Here is a 13854-nt window from a genome sequence, read left to right as displayed (position 1 = left end):
TCTTAGTACATAAATGGAAGTAGAATTATACTGGCCTTATAAACGTTAGAACCAATTTAGATTATGTCGTCATGTGACTGAAAAGCCATTTATTATAAATTATGTGCTCTAAAGCCAGTGGATATGCTGTTTTTTTAAAGAATGTATGTTTGAAATCATGTAATTTGGAACATCACTTAAATCCTAGCAAGAAAATAAAAGCAGATGTTTGTACTGGAAAAACCCTAGGCTTCAAGTTTCCACTTCCTGTACTATTATTTTTTGCTCTTAGGCAAGTCACCTTCACTCTCTGAGCCTCAGTTTACTAGTCTGCAAAATAAAGACGTTGAAATGGATCAGCAGCTGCCAACTGGGGGCCTTTGAGTCTTATCAGGCCTGTAGATATCCTTTTGTTTGGCTAAGTGTTCAATTAGATGCCAACGTTAAATAATCAGGAGATTTTAGTAAAAATCCAGATTTCTGGCTTCTCTTAAAAAGCAAATCTGGGCAACACTATTGCCTCAATGAGTTGTTACTGAGTAATGGTGCCCTGTAGACAGGGTATGTGCTCTCCAATTTGCCACAGTCTCCACTGTTCCCTGTTCTCATGCACCTGACCTGCTGCGCTCATTTATGTTCTTCCTGGCCCCTCTAAGCATTTGAATTTGTATACTGGACCAAAAATTCTCTAAATTTCTTCGAGTTTTATCATTTTTTGATGCTAAGATAAAAAAGGTTGCAGCAAGCACCTAAATTGAGATAGGCATCAGGAAAAATGGAACAAGGCCACCACCAAATGGGAAGGGTCCTTCTGTTCATGTCTGGAGTTGCAAGGAAAACTATGTTGAGCTAATGGAACTTTTGTTTCCCTGTTTTATTCATTGTTAAAGGATCATGAATTTTTTTATGAAATAATCCTAGAAGTAGAAAAAGAAGGTCTAATTATTAAAGTGTGGCATGTTTATAGAAAATTAGCACATGTCAAATAACATTTTTAAAATCTCCTTTTAGAAATAATGAAATAACATCAAACTGTGTAGGGTGGGTTTTTAATCTTACCTCCAAATACACTCAGGGATTCCCATACTGGAATCTAGATGTTTATGTTAAAATCTCCAAGTTTTACTACCTGCAACTTAAAAAACACAATACAGGCCAAAACACATGCCAGTTTGCAACCTCTCCGGTGAAAAGGAGTCCTTCACAATATCATGACCAAATTACCTACTCTAACCAGTTTGGGATCTTTGTGATTTGGTAACATGGCCGCAAAATAGCTAAAGCACATTTGTTTTACTTCCCACAGAGTGTCCTCACCTTTTGGAAGGTAAGATGATACTCTTCTGCACACTCTGATTTCAGGTTCCACTGGACCCCAGGACTCAGGCTATCCGCTTAAGGGGCTGAATTGCAGCACTGGCCTCTATCCAAGGCGTTTTAGCCAGTTAAGTGCCAACAGAACATTATTAAAAAGCATTTTCACACATAATAAGGGCTTAGTGATGTGCCCTCGAAAGACAGTTATATATGCATTATTGTTAGCTGCCTCTTTGATTATGTTATTTCTATAATCTGGAAGCAAGTGCAGTCACAGTTAGCCTCATGACACAAGTTCATATTCACAGTTAATCACCAGCAACAGCTTCATATCATGGTAAATTCTATGAAATTGCCAATATTTGAACTTTAAACCACAAGAAGAGAGTTTCCTATGATTTAACCTATCAGCCTATGTATAAATATAATTATTTAAGTTTTCTTATTTTGTTTTAATTTCAGGGGATCATAATTAGTATTTTATGTTTATTTACATCATGTGACATATTCAAAGATTGGAGATAATGACCTAATACTTTTGTGCTATATTCGAGTGTAGAACACAACAGCCTTGGTTAGGTTAGTGAAAGGAGAGGCTTTAATTTCATCTTAGTGTATATGCAAAGGCCCTGGGGTTAAATGGAAAGATGAAGCATCAGTGATGACAAACACACCCATGGAAGCATGAAGTAACAGGTGTCTCTCTACTTAGTTACAGTGTATAAGTGTCTTTGGGGTGCAGAGTGTGTCTAGGGTTCACATAGAAATGCATGATGCAGTGGTACCCTTTAAGAAGGGTCAAAATAACTTGGAGTATATCAATGGATGGCTGTTATTCCCATTAGCAGTTCGTAGATACCTAAAGAATGCTTTAGAAAGACTTTGAACAACAGAGTAGTTACAAGTATGGTTTTTGATATGGTCTATGTTATTGTGATTTGATTTTTTTTAAAAAAGGCCTTATCGAGAACCCAGACATCAGTGAGATAAACCCAAGCCATTACATTCATAACGAAAGTGCCAAGAAAGGCTGGCTGTCCTAGCATGGTGGGTGAGACCTCCATTCCTGGAATAAAATAGACGTAGAATCAAAGCTCCTAACTTACTAGCTATTTGACCTTGAGCAGGTCATTTCACCACTCTGGGTCTGTTTCCTTATGTGTAGAATGTAAAAGACAAGGGTGATTACTTCATAGGGTTACTAATTAAATGTGACCACATATGTAAAGCACTTACTGAAAATGAGTGTGGGTTATTCTTATTACAAATTAGTGAACATTTGCCTGCTCACAAGCCTTTAGCTACAAAATATATGACTAGTATGTATGTTTTATCCCCAATTTGAGTAATCAGCAGGAAATCTTTGAAAGCACAAACTCACTGAAGTTAAGAGAACCATAGTGCTGCAGGGATGATATGACCTCCCTATAACCTTGGTTTTAAAATTGCACATAAAACAAACAAAAAAAATCAAAGAAGCCTAATTGGCTCGGGAGAATAAATTGCGGTACATCAATATAATAGATGATTTATATGTGTGTTTGCATGTATATTTTAAAAAGTCTGGAATATATGAGGGTACTTCAAAAAGTTCATGGAAAGATTCGTATTATCATTCAATTCTGTTTTTCCACAAACTTTTTGAAGTGCCCTTGTATATTTTAAAGGTGCTCATTCAGGGCAGTGAACTTGTGGATAATTTTCCATTTCTATTTTATGTATTTTTGTATGGTTGAAAATGTGTCTAGTGAGCATATATTTACCTTTACCATAAATAAATAAATACACACATAAATTTTAAAAATGGTTTTAATTTGAAAAATAAAATTCTTATTAATTCAATAGCTGAATCTCATGTCACGTACACCAAAACCCATACTGTGGATTCCTTCATACTGTGCAAGACCAAGCTAAAGGTCTTAAAATGGGGGTCCAGGGAATTTCCAGGGAATTTCTAGTACCACCTTGCATCAAAAACAGAGCAGTTGGCGAGGCCCTGATTTTTCACCTGGAAATTCTACATTTCAAGATACAATTGTTTCCTCTTGATTCTCTTTGTTATCATTTTGTTCACATATATTTGTCTCATCATATCAGCTAAATTATGAGTTTCTGAAGGGCAAGACCTATTTCATTTATCTCATTTGTTGCAGTATGTTTGCACTGTGCCCAGCCTAGAGTTAGGTATTTACCAGTCATGCAAAAAGTACAGAGCGTTTAAATTGTTTTCCCTCTGGGTGTGGTTCCTCCAGCCAAACCTATAATAGAGAATGCAATGGGCCGAGCCCGTGGCGCACTGGGGAGAATGCAAATGGACAGTCCATGGTGGATTTCAGGTAGTTTCTATGGATGGCGACATTTCAGTGGTTCTTAATCCCAATTGCTTATTAATTTCACCTATGGAGCTTTAAAAAAATCCTGATGCCCAAATTCCACCCCCGGAGATTCTAGTATAATTGTTTCCCGCTTTAAAAAATTTCCCCCAAAATTCTAATATGCAGCTGGAGTTGATAACTCCATTCTAGAGTAAGAATAGAGGGAAAAGCTTGTTCTATTGTGTTGTGGTTTTTATTTTGCTGTTTTTGGTACTTTATAAATATTTGTTTATCAAAAGATTGAAGTTGAAAAGAAATAATACTAATAATGGCTAACATTTATTAAGGATTTACCATGGGCCAGGGATTACTTCAATGCTTTCCATGTATTAACTAATTCAATCTTTACAACAACCCTCTGAGATATTCATTACTATTATCCCTATTTAACAGAAGAAGCAAATGAGGCCTAGAGAAGCCAAGTATTTAGAAAAGCTGGGCTTCAAACCTAAGTAGAATAGCCAGAGCCCCTTTGCTCCAAGAAAATCTGGTGAACATACCACATCTTCAAGAAAATTCTTCTGGTTTACTCAGACTGACCCAGATCAACCTTACTGACTTCTCTTACGCTGCATTTTTAAGAGTCTGCATCTAGTTTTTCCCCTTAAACATATACCAAACACTTCTTACATGCCTGGCTTTGTGCCATTTTGCCCTACATCCTCTGTATAGTTCTCTAGTGACTGTGATTCATGTGCTTGTTTTCTTTTAAAAGAAACCGTGTGCATTTGTAAGGGCTGAGCAAGCTGTGACTCTTTGCACTACTCCCTTGCCTGGGGTTCTTACGCTGTGCGAATACACGTGGAATAGCTAGTGTGGTGCAATGGTTAGGGAGTCATCAGACCTGGGTTTAAAGATAGGCACTCCCTTCTAGGTCCATCCACTTGGGCAGGTCAATTAACCACTTCGAGCCTCAGGTTCTTCCTCAGTAAAATAGGGGTCCATAGGTCAACGGACATTGAAAGAGCCGTTGCTATGTGCCAGATGAACAAGGTGATGGTAGACCCTGGCCTCATGGGGCTTCTGGTCTGCCTTGTTTCTCCCAAGAGAACTAAATGAGATGATGCCAAGCAAAGTGCTTACTTAGCTCAGGTCTGAGGGGCATGTAATTAACACTCAATAAATGTTAGCTATTCATTCCATATATTCTATTTAATGGAAAGTAAACAGTCCATTCTACACCAGAAGAAAATTTAATTAAACCTCATATACACAGTATAATATCATACATCATGCCACCTCCAGACTTTACCACCTCAGATCTTGCTATCTACCTGCTTCCTCATGTCAGAAGCAGCTATGCCAGGGCCTGGGAAATCAAAGAGCCCCCTCCTCCATTCTTTCTGTAGGCTGGTGACAGGTCAAAAAAGAAGGGTGAGGAGGGGGAGGAGAAGGAGAGGAGGAGGAAGAGGAAGAGGGAGAAAAAGAGGTGGAGGACAAGGGGGAGGAGGGGGAAGGGTCAAAACCAGGGTTACAGAAACTGTGGTCTCTTAAAAATATTGACATTAGAAAAATCAACTAAATTTTCAACAAAATACAAAGCTATATAACTGTGTAGTCGCAAGATAATTATTTTTAAAAATGGGTTTACTTTAAAAATGAATGAATTCATAGTGTATAAAGAAGTGGGGTCCGGTAATGGGACGCACATTTAAAGGTGTTTGGGAAGTATTTTCTCTTAGCCCTGTCAGCGGACCTCTGGTGTCCTGCCTGGCAACTCATCTGGAATGATATAAAAAACCTCAACGGGAGATGCTTCGTGAATGGTCCTCCCTCCCTCCCCTTCTCCTGTTTGCTGTATGACACTCAGCATCAGATCAACTTGGAATCCCTGTCCTGTCACTTGTTAGCTATTTTGAGTTCACCTCTATGAGCCTCCCAAGTTTCTTCATCTGCAGAGAAAGCACAATAAAACATTCGTGAATCACAGAATTGCTCTGGAAGATAAACGCCTGGTATAGGATAGACTCTGTCTTTTCTCTTTTTCCTTCTTTCTTTCGAGAGGAGAAACATCAGGTTTGCAGGAATCTCAGATCAAGTCATTTCATCAGGCCCGCTCGGGTCCCTGGGCAGAGTCTGTGCCTCCCGCAACCGCCGGCGCCTCATTCCCTTTATTCTAAGGGCACTCAGGTCCCGGGATGCTTGCAGCCTGGGAGGCAGAATCAGGTCCCTCGCAGCGCTTTTCGGAGTCGCAGGGAGAGATGGAGAGACGCGGGCTTGTGACCTCCCTCTTTCCTGTACTCCCGCCTCCTGGCACCAGCGCCTTTTCTCTGTCGGGGAAGGCGAGCCCAGCCCGCAGCCGCGCGCGGGGGCCGAGGGCGCCCCCTCCCTTCCTCCCGCTCCCCCTCCTCTTCCTTCCCTCCCGATACAATGACTGGGCCGGAACAGCGCATCAGCCGAGTCTCATTGGCAGCGGCCGCCCCAGCCCCGGAGAGGCGGCGGGCGGGGGCAGCTGGGGAGAGAGGAGCCGACAGCCGGGGCTGACAGCGAGAGAAGGCAGGCAGGACGGAAGGACAGAAGGACGCGAGAAAGGCGGCCCGGGGCACAGCTGTAAGTGTGGGTCGCAGCGAGGACGCGCGGCCCGCGCAGCCCCGGGCCGGGGGATACGGCGGGCGCTGGCTGCCCAGCGAGCCGGGGAGTCGGGCTGCGTGGCTCACGTGCTGAGCTGCAGCTTGGGCAGAGGAGGAGGAAGAAGAGGCAGGCAGCCGCCGGGGGAGGCGCAGCGCAGAGCGGAGTTGCAGGGCTGGCGCAGAGCCGGTCCCCAGGTCCCGCGCGGTGCGCAGCCGAGACAAAGTAGCGGTCGGCAGCCCCCGCGTGCCGGAGGGAGGCGGCAAAAGAGCAGGTAGGTGGGTGACTGCCCCCGGCTCCCGGAGCGCGCTGCCGGGGCGCGGTCGCGAGACGCAGCCACAGCCGGCGCAGCCGGTGCGCCCCGGGCGCAGCGCGCAGGTTTGGAGACCCCCAGCGGAGGTGTGGGTCCCAGGCGCTCCAGCCGGCAGGAAACCCCGCCCCGCGCGGCTCGGGTGCTGGCTGCTGCCTCCGCCGGAGTCCCTCGGGCACGGCACGGCACGGCACGGCGCTCTGGTCGCTTTGGTGGTTTGGAGACAGGAAGTTTGGTGGTTTCGAGGCGTTGGCGCTGATGGGCTTGCAAACACGCCACCAGGGACCATGTGCTTTGGTTGCCGCACGTTCGTGGGAGGTAGGGAGAAGAGCTGATGACTCCCAGATCCGGCTGCCCAGAGATACTTTCAAGAGGCAACGGGGGGCGGGGGTGGGGTGGGGGTGCGGACGGGAAATCCCTTGCGTTTGCAGAGGATAGTAAGGGTTTGGTTTGGCTGCCTTTTTTGAATAGGTGTGTTAGATCCTAGCCGCTCCTGTGTTGGAGAGGATGTGTGCGCGAGGATCGCTCCCCATCTATTTTCTGGAATATTTCACTCTTCATTTTTATCTCGGGAGGGAAAATAAAGACAATATTTACCTCCTGTCTTGAGAAGTGCCACTTCGTTTGGACTGGAGGACAAACTTCCTTTGCGTGGGATGTCCAGTGCTCTGAACCATACTACTGAGCAGTGCCTGCTCTTGTTCGGGAAAGGGATGAGAGCTTGGATGAAATCTTCCTCGGGCCTGAGAAAGCAGCCGCAGGAGGAGTCTTTCGCTCTCCTTTGTGTGGCCGCTTCCTTCCAGATGTGAGAGGGTTGGGCTGGGCGCTCCTGGGTGGGGTAATAATTATCCTGAACATTCCTGCGATCTGCTAGGACTTGTAAGCATACCAGAGCCAACTCCTCTTAACTTTGTGAACTAACTTGGTCTGTTTGCTGGTACCAGACGGCCCCGTCTGGAAGGTGGCCCCTTCGGGAAGAAAGACTCCGGAGTGCTGACAGCAGCAGTCTTTCGGGAAAGCTGGTTGATGCTTCAAGGGTAGCAAGTGTTTGCCCCAGCAACTTACCAGCCAGTTGGGAGGATGCGTACGAGATTATAATGCAACCCACAACATGCTGCTTCCTGTCCTAAAGAGAATGGATCTGTGGCGCTTCCAAATTAAATGTCTGGAGGGGAAGAAAAGCAGCTTTGCCTTACTTGACCTCAATACCCTGCTCTTTCATCTGTCACACACATGCTGTAAGGAATAGTGGTTTAGAGAGCTTACCCCGGTAGGCACTCTCTGGGCATCACACATAGTCCATGAAATGGTAAACTGAGCCCTAGAGGGAGGTTAAGTAACTTGCCGTAAGTCACACTCGTAATCTGTGGTTTATATAAAGTCTGATTTCAGATGTCAGGCTCTTAACCTGGCAGTGTCCGTAAGAGGGATATGCTGTAGAGGTATTCATGATTATGAAAATTATAATAACCATAACAACAACAATCTCATGTTTCTCGTAAATTTAAGTAAGATGATGTTTGAGAGTGACTGACGCATGGTAAGCACGTATATATTTTTGCCTCTAAATTAAATGTAATAAAATAGGTGGTGGGGATTTTAATGATTCTATGATTCTTTTTTCTTTTTGTATATCTGAAGATTTTGTAATAAAAAGCAACACACATACACACAACACACATGCCTTTTGAATAGTGTTTTCATATCCTAGAAGAGCGCCAGAAGCTTCCAGGCATTTCCAGGGACTTCTCGAACAGGAGGGGTTTACTACTTCTTTGTGACATCTGCACATATTAATCCAACAGTTTATTTGCTTCAATTCAGTAATGCAGGTGGAATTTATTTGAACAATATGATGATGGGCAATGAAGAAATCTACCTAAGACACCCTTGTAGTGAGATGTGATTTTTGTTATCACTGGGAAAGTTCTCAGAAGACATTTCTCCTGAGTGTGCAAATGCTTGTCTTAAACTTCGCTCTGTTTTGAAATTAATGAGTTTCCATCTTAGTGGCAGACAATTTAATGGGCTTCTCAAAGTCAGACAATTGCTCTTGAGTCTAACAATCTAGAAAAGCATGGGAGGAGTTAACTTCGCAGCCACTCCATATTGTAAAAACAGTTTTCTTGGTAATGTTTACTGTCACTGGTCTCTATTGCCATTTGATCCCACAGATTTAATCAAGGCTCTGCAGTGCTTTTCAGCAGACAAAAAGGAAGTTTTGGCTAACTGACAATAAAAATAGGGTACATGGAAAACAGTTAAAAATACCCTGGCTTGTTTTATCCAGCCTGCAGTACTTTTCTAGAATTTCAGGAAATCTTCACAGTTATCTTACACGCATGAGCGAAGGCTTGAGGCTTATACTTCAAGTGATAACTCTCTTTCTCTTCCTCTCCTTCTCTCTCCCTCCTTCCCTCCTTCTAGATCTGCCCCTGGAGATCTGATCTTATCATGAAGGTACTATTTTTACATGTTCATCTATTGCTGAGGTTCACTGACATGACTATCTTCAGCTTATAGATAAATAAATAATGTAACTCACCTCATCACCTTAGATATGTCTTCTCTTACTTATATGTCTCTCTCTTTTTAGGCATGGTTTTTATTTTGTTTTAGAAGGCAAATATCATTTTTTTTTTTTTTTTTTTGGTAATTCATTTATTTCTAAGTCATTAGGATTTTTCCTCTTTTTCTGTAAATGAGTGTTGTGGGGAGAGAAAAGTGGAAAGATAGCTAATTTCTGTTGCTAGATGCTTCATAAGCCAACTGGGTAATTTAGGGTCTAAATGTCCTATTTTCCTCAATAACCTGACTTCCTAAAATTATCATGTCATTTCTTATCTCATTCTTCCTGGTGAAATCAATTTTTAACCTAATCTCATAAGGCAGTGTTTTTCAAAAATGGTCATAAAGTCCAGTTAGTGGGTCACCACCTGTACTTAAAAAATAAATAAATAAATAAATATATATATATATATATATATATATATATAAACAGGACAGACAAAAAACATTAGCACCATCATATGTTAGTAAAAGTTCTGTAGTTTCATGAAACTTTGAGTCAGTTATATGTATGGGGTTGTGTGTACATTCTGGGTTACAGAGTAAAATGTAATTCTTACTGTGACTTTAAAAAAGTTTGAAAGGCACTGCCACACAGTGTATGTATCTGTTAAGACTATTTTGATAAGTGACAAACACCCAATTTTAAAGGGAACTAGGACATATAAAAATATATATATAAAGCATATATAGAATATATATTTTTTCCTGTAATGGGTTCAAGTATTAAAAGGTATATGGATAGGGCTGGGCTTCAAGAACATTTTGCTTAGGACTGAACAATGACTTCAGGATTTGATTTCTTTCTTTTCATTTCTTCAGCTCTGCCTTTCTTTTCTTTCCTCTGTGTATTGGGCTCCTTCTTGGGTGGCAAGATGACTGTACAGCAGTAGCTGGTTTACAAAATTCCAGGTTCAAGTCCAAAAAAGAAAATAACCCTTCTCCTCCAGTTGTTGAGCAAGAAGTCTCAAAATCAGTTCTGATTGGCCCAGTTGGCTTGGCTGGAGGTAACCCCTGTGCTAAATGGCTTCTGCAGATGTCGAGAGCTTTGCTCCAGTGGTGGAATCCCACCCAGACCATGTGGATTGAGGATACTGGAGGGCTGAACTGCCTCATGAATACAATTGCTGGGTAAAGGAGGAATGGGTAAAAGAGGAAAGACAGACTCTCCTCTTCTTTTAAAGCCCTCAAAACCACGCCCCTGACCACCATTTTTAATCCATTCCCTACAGGACGGTCCTACAATTTAATCACCTCTTTAAAGCTCCACCTTTCAATTACCATAATAGGATTTCCCACCCTCTTAACAGTCACAGTCGGGGCCAACTTTCTAATACATAAAACTTGGGGGACACGATTGAAGCTTCAGGGAGTTTTGGGGGAAAATAATTCAATCCACTATAAGCGCCTAATGCAGATAGGCTGATTCCTGTCCTCTGATGCCCAAACTAATGGAAGATGAGCTGAATTCTATTCAGGCAAATAGATTATCAATATAATTTTTCATGTGTGTAAGAAAAACCTTAGCTGTCACTTTTAACGTGTCGATATTAGGACTTATGAGATCAAAATGCAGAACAAGTGAAATTGATAGTAGTTGCTCTACTTTCCAGTGACACTGAGGGGGAAAAGAAAGCAGATATATTGATTAAAAACCACAACAGACGCAAAACCTCTTGCAAGAGGTGGTCATGATTCTTTTTGCACATGATTCTGTGTGCAAATCTGGGAAGGCATTTATTTGAATCAGTGTGCTGTGTTAATGTGGTGAAAGTAGTTACTTAAGTAGTGTCTTAGAGCAAATTATTTGAAGAACACATGTCCTTAAGGCCCAAGGCAAATGAACGAGTGCTCATTCTGCAACTCGTCAGCCTTCAGGTATTTATTTGGGTCTATGTTACTTTGCCCTTGGAGATGTGCTGCTTTTAATTGTCCTCTGTCACTTCATGTACAATTATTCAGTAGGAAAGGGGTCCCTAATTGTGTGTGACTGTGAGGATAATGTTCACTCACAGCAGAGGTTCCCCAGAAGTGGGGTGATCATGCTGGCTTGCCCGGGTTAATCCTGGTTAATGTCTGTGCCTCTGGTTTGGGCAATAAATTTTATGGTCTCCTCACCTATAAAGGCTATTTTAGAGGGCCGTGATTAGGCTCTATTTAATAGCTTAAATTATCTGATAAAGAATTACTTTCACCAGGCAAAACTAAATAATAGTGTTTAAGGATGCATGCTTATGTGGTAAAAGTATAAAGGACATCAAGAAAGTGGCTACCAAAAAGGTTAGAATAGTGCAGTGGTTCTCAACCAGGTGGGATTTTTGCCCCCCAGGAGGCATTTGTCAATATCTAGAGAAATTGCTGGTTGTCCCCACTTGTGGCAGGGTGCTACTGGCTTCTAGTGAGTACAGGCCAGGGATGCTGCTGAACATCCTCCAAAGCACAGGACAGTCCCCACAGCAAAGGATTATCCAGCCCAAAGTGTATATAATGCCAAGGTTGAGAAACCCTGAGACCCTGGTTACATTTTAAAGGGAGAGAGTGAAAATGTTTAGGAGCTTCTGGGGTGACAGTGATGGATACATGGCTGTTTACTTTTAGGCAGTTATTGAGCTGTATATATGTATTTGTTTAACTTTTTAATGTATGTTATACTTAAAAATAAAAGTGGGAAGAAAATAAAGAAGTCCTTACCATAACTGAAGGATGAAATTCCTGATGCTCAGTAGCATCTTGTGCAGAAGGAAAAGCTCAATATGTAACAGTAGAACTAATGGTAACAATAGCCAAGTGCTCATCTGTGCTGGGAATTACCTAGCTCAATCCCCACCACAATCTGCAAGGTGGGGACTCTTACTCCCTTCACTTTACAGCCAGGGGGACTGGTTGCAAGGTTGCCTACTGGCCAAGATCACATATTTGTTGAGTTGGCAAAGTCTGCACTTTGACTGGTATTTTATAGAGAGGCAGGAGAGGTGTGGTAATGAACACTGGCTCTGACTTCAGGTCACCTGCACTCAAATCCAACTGTACCACTTACTCTGTGTGTGCTTTGAGCAAGTGCCTTAATCTTTTGTACTTCAATTTCCTCATCCGTAAAACAGGGATAATAAGAATTCCTACCTCTGTGGGTTATTGTAAGGATTAAATGACCAAATATAAAGTGTTTTACACAGCGTCTGCTGTATTAAATGCTGCATAAATGCTAAGTAGCAATTATTATTTGTGCTTTGTAGAGTCTAGGAAAAAATAATAGCTATATTATTTGTTGAACACCAACTATGTGCCATATTTTAAGCTAAGCATTTGTCAGTTATCGTTTTCTCTCTTTTTGAAAATCCTGTGAGATGGGTCTTATGCCTACTTATTGTTATTACCTCCATTATACAAGAAAACTGAGGTTTAATGAAATTAGCAAGGAGCCTTAATTTCAACCCCAAGTCATTCTGACTCTAGAGCCTTGGCTCTTATTTATTATGTCATATTGTTAGACTTGACAGGGAACCTGGAGATCAGCTAACCCACAAAAATGAACCCCAAAGAGGAGACGTGACTTGGCAAGTTGTTAAGGGACAATGTAGGGCTAGAACCCAGGTTTTCTGACTCCCACGATCATCTCTGAGGAAAATGCTGCATCCACCCCATAGGGGAACCATGCAGGGTGGGAGCAGGCACAGATCAGGAACACCAGGTCAGGAACTGGGGAGATGTCTTCTAATCCAGTTACAAAAAAATCTAGAGCTATGTTTACTAAAGTGGTACATGAGTTAATTTTAGATGATATATGGAGAAACATTTTGTTTAATGGCTATTTATTTTAATGTGTACTAAAGAAAAATTTCACCTAGGCCTTCAAATCTTATAAAAGATTATATTTTTTTCTGCCTTGTTGAATAAACTGTTAACAGACTGGATATTACTGCTTAAGATGAGGCTATTAAAGAAATAGTGTAATGTAAAGTCATTTAAAAATATAAGGATACTTCAAAATGTTCATGGAGATATTAATATTATCTTTTAATTCTACTTTTTCCCTGAACTTTTTGAAGTACCCTCATATGTACAAGGTAAAACATAGTGTAGGTAGTATGGAAAAATGGCAAAACCTGTGAAGGGAAGATGTGCATGACTAAAGTCTGGGGAAATACTGGGTTAGAGCAATGTTTCTTGAAGTCTGGGCACATGAATCAATTAAGAATTGGATTCTGATTCAGCAGTTCTGGGGTGGAGGCTGAGACTGCATTTTTAACAAGCTTCAGGTGATGCTGATGATGCTGGTTTGTGGCCACTCTGTTTATAGCAAGGGATCTAGAATATTCTTAGACATGTGCTGGGTGCTTGCATTAGTCTGTGTTGTTTATAACAAAATACCTGAAACTGGGTAATTTATAAGGAAATAAAATTTATTAAACTGATAAGAACAGATACTACACTTGATCTTAGCCAAAAGGCCGAGAAGCGATGGAAATAAAATTTATTCCTTACAGTTTCAGAAGCTGGGAAGTCTGAAGTCCAGGGAACACATATGGTGAGAGCCTTCTTGTGGGTGGTAACTCTTCACAGCAATGCAGGTTGTCACGTGGCAAATGGCTCAAGCAAGAGAGAGCTAAACTGCCCACTCACTCTCCTTGTAAAGCCATAAGAACCACACCATGACCACCCGTTAAACATCAACTTATTATTCCATGAATGGATCAATCCATTCACTAGCACCTGGTCCTCACAATCTATTCACCTCGT

The 13854-nt window shown here is 41.9% G+C and overlaps 1 pseudogene; it reads right to left on the bottom strand.

The window, feature by feature from the left end:
- Positions 1 to 13443: 13443 nt before the first annotated feature.
- LOC134391464 (U2 spliceosomal RNA) lies at positions 13444 to 13577 on the bottom strand (annotated as a pseudogene).
- Between the last annotated feature and the right edge of the window lie 277 nt (positions 13578 to 13854).

The sequence above is a fragment of the Cynocephalus volans genome, chromosome 11 (assembly GCF_027409185.1).
Source record: "Cynocephalus volans isolate mCynVol1 chromosome 11, mCynVol1.pri, whole genome shotgun sequence".
NCBI lineage: Eukaryota > Metazoa > Chordata > Mammalia > Dermoptera > Cynocephalidae > Cynocephalus > Cynocephalus volans.
Note: the sequence above shows the minus strand (reverse complement) of the source record. Positions and strands in the feature narration are given on the sequence as shown.